Raw genomic sequence first — 12,187 nt, 5'->3', positions numbered from 1 at the left:
GTTTTTTGATAACATTTTTAGAGAGAACTGTGTACTTTATGTTCACAATCTTGATTCAGAGAATGCATATGAGCTTTAGTTTAGATATTACGCGGATATAGATCGTTCCTGCCAGCAAAACGTTGTGAACTGACGTAATGCCCAAGGATACGTTGACAGTATACGTTTTCGTGAACACTGGATTACGTTGCAGTTCAACGTAAAATAGCGAGATTTAACTACCAACAAGGACATTTCCTGGTTATAAAAAATACATAAATTACCCCCCCCCTTCAACAATCCCGATCGCCCCCCCTCCCCGTCAACAATAAAAACGGAGTCGCGGGTGTAATCCGCGGGTCACGGTTTTCTTGGGTACTTTCAAAACCCACCACAGAAACAGTTGGGGTGTAATATGTATTGTATAATCTTTATGAAAACTCAGTCAGAACTATTAAACACCAGAGGATGGGCGGGGAGGGGCAGTGGACACACACACACACACAATGCATTTCGCTGCTACAACAACAAAAAAATACAAGAAAAAGTTCCCTCTAATATTATTACTTTCAAAACATTGGCCAAAATTAAACACAGAGCTGCCAACTCTCACGGTTTGACCGTGTGACACACGCTTTTGCCTGCTTACACACACACGCACACGCCACACATCCAATTTCTCACAGCAAAAAATAAAAAAAACACGCGTCCGTCCACCCCCCGTCCACCCCCTCAACAATCCTGATCGCCCGTCAACACAAAACCTGGCCTCACACAAAACCTAACATTATCAAACTTCTTCTCGAACATTTTTAGTTTTCTTGGCATGAAAAATTATCATTTAAATCCACAAACAACATATGTGTAAATCAGGGCATATAAAGACTGGGACTAGAAAATAATTACTTTCTCTCCATTGAAACCCATTCATATTTTTCGATCCCATAGGTCCCATGGGCTCTACCTGAAGGGGCGTGACTCCGACACTCTATAGAGAAGAGCCGTGTAATAAATAAATCAATAAATGTATTTATTGATTTATTTATTATATACGGAGACCACCAGACTTCCTCGAAGCAAGGAGGATGGTCATTGGTCAGATACAGATCTTGTTATAACGATAATTGAATAAAAGCTATGGTCTACTTATAATATTATAACTAAATAATTGTATTTTTATATATATGATATATAATATATATTTTAATATTTAATTAATTAAATACAATAACGGCTTTAAACATGTGATACGCACGTGACTCTCATGGTTGCTATGGTTGCCAGCCCCCTCTGCTCCTTACATGGCGGCAACGGTGCTGCCGTCAAGTGGGTTGTTTTTGTCGTAAACGTTGGCTTTTACCCGCTGGTTAGGAAATAGACAGATATTCCAAGATTTCCTTCAAAATGAAACCTTGAAATATGTTTATATTTTCTGCAGTTTAGACTTGTAATTACTTGTTACTAATGAAGATTTAACAAGGCAGGGTTATTTGAAACAATTAATTAAATATGTGTGAGAATGACCTCTCATTGAGAGGTCATTCCTCCTCCTGAGTGTGCTTCCTATGTCTACACCCCTACTGTCCACAAGAACCACCCCCCCCCCACCCCCCCCCCCCCCATCCCCATATGGATATGGAAAATTGTTGCCAGGTCAGGTCCCAGTGGTGGTGGTTTCATATATATGAAATGATCTATTAGGAGGCCGAAGCCTTAAAGGAAGTGATGCAATAGGTGCATGAGTTGAGGACATTAACAAGTAAGCTATATTATATCAAAGGGGGTCTCAAAGGACACATATCATTATCAACCTAGGGGTGCAGCCCTACAAGAAATGACTCAGCAAGTGCTCCATCTCGTTGTACCTCACCGGCTCGCTTGCAAGATTTTGGCCTGAAGTTCTCCCCAGACCTACACCCTAGCCATCCAACATGCATATCTGAGAATCAGGCGTCACTTTAATAATGACAAAAAGTTATGAGAGAAATGCACATTAACTTTTTGTTATCTCATAAGCGGCGTGGTGCCGGCTCCTTTTGACCTTTTGACCCCAGACTTCAAAAACAGCTGTGTCTACACACCTTAAGCCACAAATGTACACGTCCATCCCACAAAAAATGGGGACGAGAAACTAACCTCTGTCTTATGTACATTTACTCTACTGTTGGAGGTCACGCCCCTTTTCCCACCTTTTCGAGCTAGAGATTCCAAAATGTACACACACACTTCCCAGGGTCCTAAGAACGACATATCCGAGATTTGGATTTCTAGCCCTTAGAGAAAAAAAGTTTTCCGAAATGGACTGTTATTTGGACAAAGCCTCTCAGAAGTGTTGCCTGCAAGACCTAGTGGTTCAGAATGTGGTGGAAAGACAGTTTTTGAGATAGGAAGGTCCTACCGCCCTGAAACTTGAATACCTTATTCTAGGGCATAACTGGGACCCCCACACCGAAACTTGGCCCAGTCGGACGCCGAGGGCAGGGAGGGGGGGGTCTGAGGTTTTGGGTTAGGGTTAGGGTTAGGGCTGGCTTTTTCCCAGAGACCCACAATTTTCACAGAGTAATCCCAAGATGCACCTTGGTTGAAGGTCTAATGGTCACTGAAGTCAGCAGACATTTTATTGTCAAAACAAAGTTCATTGAGGTCCCCTCACAACTGGGGTGTCATTACCTCGGCGGCACTCGTGGAGGCGCTGTTTAGTCTGGCGCAAGGCTATGACCATAACGTATGAGTAAGTTTAATAGAGTGGCGAAGTCACGCCCCTTCTGGTAGAGCCCATGGGACCTCTGAAATCGAAAAATATGAATGGGCTTCAATGGAGAGAAAGTAATTATTTTCTGGTCCCAGTCTTTATATGCCTTGGATTACACATATGTTGTTTGTGGATTTAAATTAGAATTTTTCATGTCTCAGGGTGACGTGACTATTCACCTAGCCACCAGACAGGGATTTAAAAAAAAAGGTCAGAAAGTCAAGTTCAATACAAAAGTAATTTTTAAATTATGAGTCTAAACTGCGGAAAATAGAAAGATATTCCAACGTGAATTTTGAAGGACACCTTAGAATATCTGTTGTCTATTTCCTAGCCAGCCGACCCTATGACAAAAACAACACAATTGACGGCAGCTCAGTTGCCTCGCTTAACGTCGTTAACGTGGTTTGGAGCAGATCTATGAATGAATGTTATGTTACAATGAATGTTTATGTTTGAACTCATGAAGTCGTTTGCAATGTGGAACCTAGAATCAATATTTTCGGGATAATAATATATTATATTATATATAAAACAGAAAATTTAATAATGGCCAGGTGGTGTGGTCGATGGGAACCATAGTGTTATAGCTGCCTGCCCTACATATTTATATATGTATTTATTTATTTAAGGGGAGGGACGATCGGGATTGTTGAGGGGGGGGGGGGGGGGGCGATCGAGATTGTTGAGGGGGGGGGCAATCGGGGTTGTTGGCGGGCGATCAGGATTGTTGAGGGGGTGGACGGGGGGTGGACGCGTGTTTTTTTTGTTTGTTTTTTTTGCCGTGAGAAATTGTAGCAGCGAAATGCTGTGTGTGTGTGTGTGTGTGTGTGTGTGTGTGTGTGTGTGTGTGTGTGTGTGTGTGTGTGTGTGTGTGTGTGTGTGTGTGTGTGTGTGTGTGTGTGTGTGTGTGTGTGTGTGTGTGTGTGTGTCCACTGCCCCTCCCCGCCCATCCTCTGGTGTTTAATAGTTCTGACTGAGTTTTCATAAAGATTATACAATACATATTACACCCCAACTGTTTCTGTGGTGGGTTTTGAAAGTACCCAAGAAAACCGTGACCCGCGGATTACACCCGCGACTCAGTTTTTATTGTTGACGGGGAGGGGGGGGCGATCGGGATTGTTGACGGGGGGGGGGGGGGGGGGAACGATCGGGATTGTTGAGGGGGGGGGGGGGGGGCAGCGGCGATCGGGATTGTTGACGGGGGAGGGGGGGGGCGATCGGGATTGTTGACGGGGGGGGGGGGGCGATCGGGATTGTTGACCTGGGGGGGATCGGGATTGTTGACCGGGGGAGGTGGGGGGGGGGCGATCGGGATTGTTGACGGGGGGGTGGTGGGGGGAGGCGGGGGTGGACGCGTGGAACCCGTGACCCGCGTCTTTGAGGTTTACGGGATCGGGATTGTTGACGGGGGGGGGGGGGGGGGGGGCGATCGGGATTGTTGACCGGGGGGGGATCGGGATTGTTGACCGGGGGAGGTGGGGGGGGGGCGATCGGGATTGTTGACGGGGGGGTGGTGGGGGGAGGCGGGGGTGGACGCGTGGAACCCGTGACCCGCGTCTTTGAGGTTTACGGGATCGGGATTGTTGACCGGGGGGCGATCGGGATTGTTGACCGGGGGGGAATCGGGATTGTTGACCGGGGGAGGTGGGGGGGGGCGATCGGGATTGTTGACGGGGGGGGGGGGAGGCGGGGGTGGACGCGTGGAACCCGTGACCCGCGTCTTTGAGGTTTACACCCGCGACTCCGTTTTTAAAACAGCCCAATTTGGTGGAAGTCTCCAAATAATTCCAATTTATGTATTTTTTATAACCAGGAAATGTCCTTGTTGGTAGGTACAACTCGCTATTTTACGTTGAACTGCAACGTAATCCAGTGTTCACGAAAACGTATACTGTCAACGTATCCTTGGGCATTACGTCAGTTCACAACGTTTTGCTGGCAGGAACGATCTATATCCGCGTAACATCTAAACTAAAGCTCATATGCATTCTCTGAATCAAGATTGTGAACATAAAGTACACATTTCTCGCTAAAAATGTTATCAAAAAACCTGAAGATACAGAAACGGCCCTAAAATGTAGCATTTTACACGGCTGGCTGCCATCTTTCTTCTGTGCTGAAATAAGAAACTTGAAAGTCACGTGGTGCGGGCGCAGTCTCCACTCTTTACAATGGAACGTTGCCATGTAACGTATTTTGGCCCTGAAACGTTGACTGAGCTACGTATCCAACGTTCGTAGAAGAGTACTCTGGGAACGTTTTTCTCTGGCGACTGGGTTGTCATGGGCCACTTAGAAGGTCCCACATAACAAGCTCCTTGCGAGGCGTTTGTTGCTGGTAGGAGAGAGGGAGAGAGAGAGAGAGAGAGAGAGATCTGGCCTGGTTTTAAGGTATGCAGAAACGAGTGGGGGAGGAAATTTAGCATTTGGAAAATGAAGTGTGTTGTTCTTTCGCCTGCTGCTGGCAAATCCTAAAACACGGACAATTAGTACTTCTGGTGCATCGATAAGTATTTAGATTAAACAAAAAAATTTAAACATGGCAAAGCCAAGGCATTAAATGTAGGCTGTGTCAATGTTAACTCTTATTTCATATGTATTTTTATCTGTCTAATTCCCATAACTGTCTACTAACGTGACACCCTCCTTCGCCATGTGGGATTCATAGAGTACGTCTTACTTTGGCTTGTGTCAGTCTTTTTTCCAAGGTAAATACTCCACACACACAAACTGAATAATTCAGCGCCACTTAATTTCCTTGCGGGCTGTCGACATCATCTACAGAGGACATGGTCGGCTTTATCCTCCCCTAGCTACGACTCAATCGGTCCAGAGTTCAGATAATATATGAGAGAGAGAGAGATTCATGTCCTTGTTTTGGTGAAAGGGCATTGCGTAGCTCCCGTCGAGGTCTATAAGCAATCCATGGAGCATCTTAGAGCAGAGGAGGCCCCCCGACCGGGCCCCGGGCTGGAGAAGGACCCCTCACCAGGATGTCAGCCCGACACTGAACTGCTGAAATTCAACGTTTCAGAAAAGTCCTTGTAAGAATGACAAAGAGTGAAGCTCGTATTTTATATTTGATTTTCTTTTTTTGGGGGGTGGATTTATTGTTGCTATTATATCACACTTTCATCCAGATATTTATAGTTGATTAGTTGTTTCAGATACATGTCGTTATAGATCAGGTAGGGGTTAGACTGTCCTTAGTAGCAGTTGTACAGTTATCCAACTAATGACTCATTTCTTCAAAGATTCGTAGGAATCATTTAATTAAATATCTGTTCATACTGTGGCCATGACACAGATTTCTACAGACATACACTTAATATATTTTTACAAGCTTGTGTGGAAATGGGCTTTTCTTTCGCTCTCTTGCTCTCTTTGATAAAATCGGTCACAGCTTGTTTTTTCTCTTGAAGCAAAGCTAATGTGGGAAAAGCAGGTCATTGTGCAGACTTGTAATGCATTGGTGTTTCAGTGATGCATTATCTATTTGTGGACGCAACATTATTCGGATAGCGAGGGAGAGGGAGATAGAAAGACGAAGAGAGAGAATAAGGCATGTAATATCCTTCCAGTGATTTCCATTGTGGCATCACAACATAACAAACAAAATTATTTTAACTTGGCCCAAACAAATCAACAAAGTAAATATGTAAATAAACACTCTTAAATATCAGTTATTATTATTACTTTATATATAATTCGTAGCTAGCCCCTAACACACTCCTACTAATATGACTGTAGCTACTACAGCCTATACGACTAAGATAAGTTCTACTTCTACTAATATCGACACTTGTCGACAATATGCTACTTTTAACTGCACCTGTGAAGGTACTTTGTAAATTATTTTTTACACAATTAGGGTTGTACATATAAATGATTGGATTATTCTAAAAATAAATGTTAATATGTTTATTTTTGCCTTGTTTTCTTAAGAAAAGGATTTTCTAAATAAAACCATTTCCATAGAAATACCACATTACCTTTTGTTCACACAAGGGGCTGACTCGTGATGGGAGTTAAGCCTCCGATTCTTCTAGCAATAAAAAGGTTTGTAATTGCATTTGGCTTAAAGGATGTCACTTCTCAACCCCGAGATCTCCACACACACACACACACCTGCCATACCTCTGTTTGAAAATGACACACACAAATAATATTCAGTGCAATTTCAACACGCATACAAATTGGTATTCAGTGCAATGTTTTAATGTATACACAGACACACACACACTGAATCTTTCAACATGTTTTATATTATGCTTCAAACAGTATTGCGTTATAAGTGCCAACATAATGCTATAATGCGACTCCTACAGCACGTGTTCAGTTTCTGGGGATAACACTTTTAACACCAAGAAAATCATTTGCACAAATAATACTTTTTTAATAGATTGTAATGGAATTCCACAAGACCATTTATTGTGTGTGTGTGTGTGTGTGTGTGTGTGTGTGTGTGTGTGTGTGTGTGTGTGTGTGTGTGTGTGTGTGTGTCCAAAGCAGCTGGTTTGGTGAATCATATGATGCATGCTCAGATGAACCTCGTCACCTGAATATTCTCTAAGCTCACTTGTCCATGACAACATACAGGTCACCAAGAACTAGCAGCCAGGCAGACGTCACTACACACTGAACTTGAATCCTGGTGATTTTTGAATGATTACTGTGGGAGTGTGTGTGGATGATGGCTGGTTTAAGCCGCCTCACCTGCCCGAGTCACACTGAGTGGACTGGGTGAGGCTGCATACCTGTTGAGCATTGAGCAATCAGTGCGCACCGGTCGAACCAGCAATCGCCACACACACTCAGGGAGAGATCTCCGACATGGCAATCTTGTGCACCATTGTCATGTAGTATTGCCTGCAACTCTTACAATAAACCTTCCACCGTCTTCCAACACCACCACCAGCCTGTGTCCTTGTCTGGAGGAGCCCAGTCAAAGTTAGGCAATTGTCCTTATTACAATTACTATCGGGATTTGTGACAAAGTTTTACTTTCTGCGGGAAGGAGCAGGTGTATCTCTGAGAAGAGGCAAAGAACGATTAACCCTGAAACATAATTCCATTATTAGACGTTCTGTCTTAGCGTTTGCCAAAGCTACAATTCCAGATGCAATCCTCATCATCACCAATTCTGATTGGTTTAACACTGGCCAAACACATTGAAGAGAGGCTGGGAGACCAAATCTGTAATTCACGGCATCTTTAGCTATGCTATGCTATGAAATTCATGTTGTAAAAATGTGTAAACATTAAGTCAGCAAATGATGTTTTCAGCCATATTATTCAATGGTAAGCATGCTTGTTGGAGATAGTCCAGTGATTCAGAAAACTTGTTGGCTTCAATTATGACAAATGTACTTATTGTAAGTCGCTTCGGATAAAAGCGTTTGCTAAATGTAAATGTAAATGTTCTGACATAAAGGTTCTGAAACAAACAAAAAAACTCAATGGATCAATGGCCTCGGGTTGATATTTAAATTGGCGCACGGCTTGAAGGAAGACATGAAGTAAACTATGTCTAGAGCGCTCACACATGCTAGTGGATGAGTCAGGCTGGCTCCCTTATCAAAGTATAGTAAGCATATCAGGGAAAATAAACACGTTTGCATTGTTTAATATGTTTTAATACCTAATAACTTCTCATTTGAATTTGTTAAGGTTTAATTAATGAATCCATTCACTTCTTAATCCACCTTCATCCCAGTTTCCTTTGCTTGTACCTCTTTCGGGAGTGGTTTGGTGCGTGGCTAAGCTAACTTTAGATTGGGGGAACTGTACAGGTGAAGCATTAATGGTCCGGCCGTCCAATGGGCTGCGTCGGTTGGAGACAGGTGACTCCCAGAGGACCAATAGGAAGAGGGGCACGGGTAGAGGTCAGAACCGGCCGGCTGCTTGACTAATGGCTCCGACCGTCCTCACTAAATCTCCCAGGCAGAAGTGTGCCACCAAAATGGAGGGGCTCAAAATGTGCCCAAACCACGACCACAGTTCTTAATAAGCGGGGGACAAGGACAAAAAAGGTATTAAGGTCTTAAGAAGGCATTTATTAAAACAATTTCACAGGGGGTGTTTAAGAATGAATGTTGTTAGTGTAGGCGTTTGGTTGTTTTTCAAAGGTAATACTTTAAAAGAAAGCTTCAGCCAAATCAGAACAGTCTCTTTTTACCGTGGAAGGAATAAGTGAGAAGAAAGATGGAAAAAAGCAGCAACCGTCACAGCGGCAAGCATACAGTCATACCCTGACCCGTTGTTTCATAAGTTTGGAGAGGTCCTGAGCAAAAAATAACGCAATTGTGCAAAAATTGAACTTTTGAATTTATTCCTGCAATCAGATTTCTGAGTTCCCCCGTCCCCACCAGGCTAAACTTACAATGGACCAAAACCAAAACCGCATTGAGTGTATCCAGTGTGTACATGTTCCCTCCATTCACTGACCAGAATCAAGAATACCCCAAAATGGTTTGTGACTGTTGGGGGTGGGGATCAGAACCTGGCCTGAGGTTATATTCAATTTAGAAAATGAAATAAACAAGCAATCAGAACGATCAGGCACGTCGGTCCTGACGTCCAAAAGGTTACCTTTCATCTCTGGCAGCAGACACACACGCACACAAACGAGGACACACAAATACCCAGATGCACACACGCAGAGACACTAACAGACTACAACACACATACATACATTTGCACACACAGCCACACACACACACACACAATCACACACATTGTCATACACAATGGCCCTCACAGTCACTATGTTTATGGATGATGTTGTGCATGACAGGGCCCTCGGTAACAGAGGGGGTCTTTAGAAAGGCACAATTAGACCCGGTGCCTGGCAGTAGGGCGTGGGGTTAGGGGGTAATCCCTCTGAGTGGGTCACAGATGGAGGGAGCGGGAGCAGAGAGCCAGGCCTTGATGTTCCTGATTGCCCTCAATCATGGCCTCTGATTGGGTGACGGGATGATGGAGAGGGCCCGAGAGCGAGATAGATAGAGAGATAGGCCCCAAGTAGGGCCTCTCTCTGTCTCTCTCTCGCTCTCTCGCTCACTCGTACACTAGTTCACCGCTTCTTAGGGATCCATTTATTTCTGTCCTCCTTTAAGATCCACTATGAGTGAGAGCGGTGGACTCCCACACTCATTCACACACACACACACACACACACACACACACACACACACACACACACACACACACACCTACTGTCATGGAAATATTAATCATAACTATAATACACAATTATAAACCTTACATTAGCCTTGTTTATATAATTACTAGTCAATCTAAAAGGAACTACATTCTCCTTGGACCTTCGGAGTTCAGATTTGCATTCCCACTGGAGCTACTGAGTCTGATACTGAGGCCAGGCCAATCGACTGACTTCTTTGTTGTGTAGATTTGTTTAACTATTGCAGCCCTGTCTCACAGACTTGCAGACATGTCCACTTTCCCCATAGTGTATTCCAAATTAACTTGGCCTCTCCCGCCAATCCTAAATGCTCAGAATGGTCACTCCCACTTACCTTTGTTAACTGTATACTCCCTACCCACAATGCAAACGTTTCCCTATAAGAATCTTGTTCACCCATTGTCTCACTGAAAGTATCCTTGGTAACTTTGCTGCCTATACTTTCCCATGATCATGCTCTAATATTAAATCAAATATTTCGCTGGCTGACGTGTCCTAAAAAGAAGTTTCTCATCATCACCTACACACCTACACACTCACACCTACACACTCACACACAGATGAGGACACAGAAGGACATATGGAGAAATACACAGACGAACGCGCACACAGGTACACACAGATACGCACACGCGCAGGGAGGCACTCCAGCAAGTATAATCAGTCATACATGTTTGTGCACACACACACATGCTCTCTGGCACAAGCTCTCTCTCTCTCTCTATCGAGGGACACAAGAGGGTGAGAGAGAGAGGGATGCGTGTGTGAGAGAGAGACCGCCTGATTTGCTTTCACAGGGCCACATAAAGAAACAATGAAAGGGAAATTGAACCAGCGAGTGGGAGTCCGTCGGCGGCCGTGGTGATGGCTGTAATAGGCCCTGAGAGCAAGGCACCTTTTAGAGGCCATTAGGCTTCATTCAGACCCTGATCACGGGCTGATTCCAGGGGACAGGTTGGTTCTGCAGCGGCCCAGACTGAGCGGCTCTGAGCTGCGATGTTGGAGCAGCGTGGAGTGGGAGTTAGGGGGGAGGGCGGGGGGGGGGGGGGGATGTGACCTTCATGTCGCCGGGGGAGATGGAGGATTGGAGGAGGGGGGCTCCCGACGTGGCCGTAGCCAGGGAATGCCAAGTCACTCGCCCCCCCCCCCGCCCCGGCACGAAACAAGACGCTGCATCGGTGCGTTCAGATGATGAGTAATAACTCTGAACCGGAGTGAACCGGTTCTGCATGAAGAACCCACACCCCCCCCCACCCACCTGCCCAATCTTACGCAGTGGATCGGTTGCAATAAAACAAACAGAGGAAATGGATGATGTTAGATGTTGGGTCCCCCAGTGGCTCTGGTGTGACTGGGTTGGATCCCCCAGTGGCTCTGGTGTGACTGGGTTGGGTCCCCCAGTGGCTCTGGTGTGACTGGGTTGGATCCCTGAGGCGTCTACCTCGTAGGCAGCCTTGGAGGTAGACGCCTCTATCCCCCTAGCTGCTCATTAATGACACTGAGCTGACGTGTCTCTGGACAACTGCGTATGCTAAATCTATAAATAGTCAATAAGGGAGAGACGGCCAAGTATTATGTGTGGGGGAATTGTGCCAATTCATATGAATTGCAGATTCATTCAATATTTCACGAAACGTTCACAAAGCTTTTTTAATAATGATTGTTTTTTTCTTCTGTTATCACCGATGTAGGATTCTACTGGTTGTCTTTTGCACTTGCCTGGGTTTTACCTCCCTGTAATTGTCTTGCATTCCTAGTGATTTACCTGCGTGTATTCATCACTTTATGTATTGCTTTTGATTTATTTACAGTACTGCTTAACTTTTTGTAACCACTGCAGGTAAGTTGAGCTCAGGCTCAGCTCAGGAGGCTGCCCTGACCTGCCCCCAACTCTTTGTTTATGTGACCCACAAGGTAGCAGAGTTGAGTTCTGTGTGTCTAATACATATGATATACACTTCAGGAAGTGTATATCATTTAGCCAATCACATGTGGCCAAATTGATCAGGTGGTTTGTGTTATGGGAAATGACATGCTAATCAGACTTGAAGAATTGAGAATGTCAGAAGGTAAGTTTATCTTGACAATTATGTTATAAATATATTTTATTTATATATATATATATATTAGATCAGTAATTCTGTTTTAGAGTACTATTTTATGCACATAACTAGATAATAACATAACTACATAACTTAATTAGAAACCGTGTTTCTAACATAGCCTAGGCTATGTAGACACATGTTA

Source organism: Micromesistius poutassou, assembly GCF_964030765.1.
Source record: "Micromesistius poutassou genome assembly, chromosome: 11".
Lineage (NCBI taxonomy): Eukaryota > Metazoa > Chordata > Actinopteri > Gadiformes > Gadidae > Micromesistius > Micromesistius poutassou.
The sequence above is the reverse complement of the archived record's forward strand: the minus strand, read 5'-3'. Positions refer to the sequence as shown.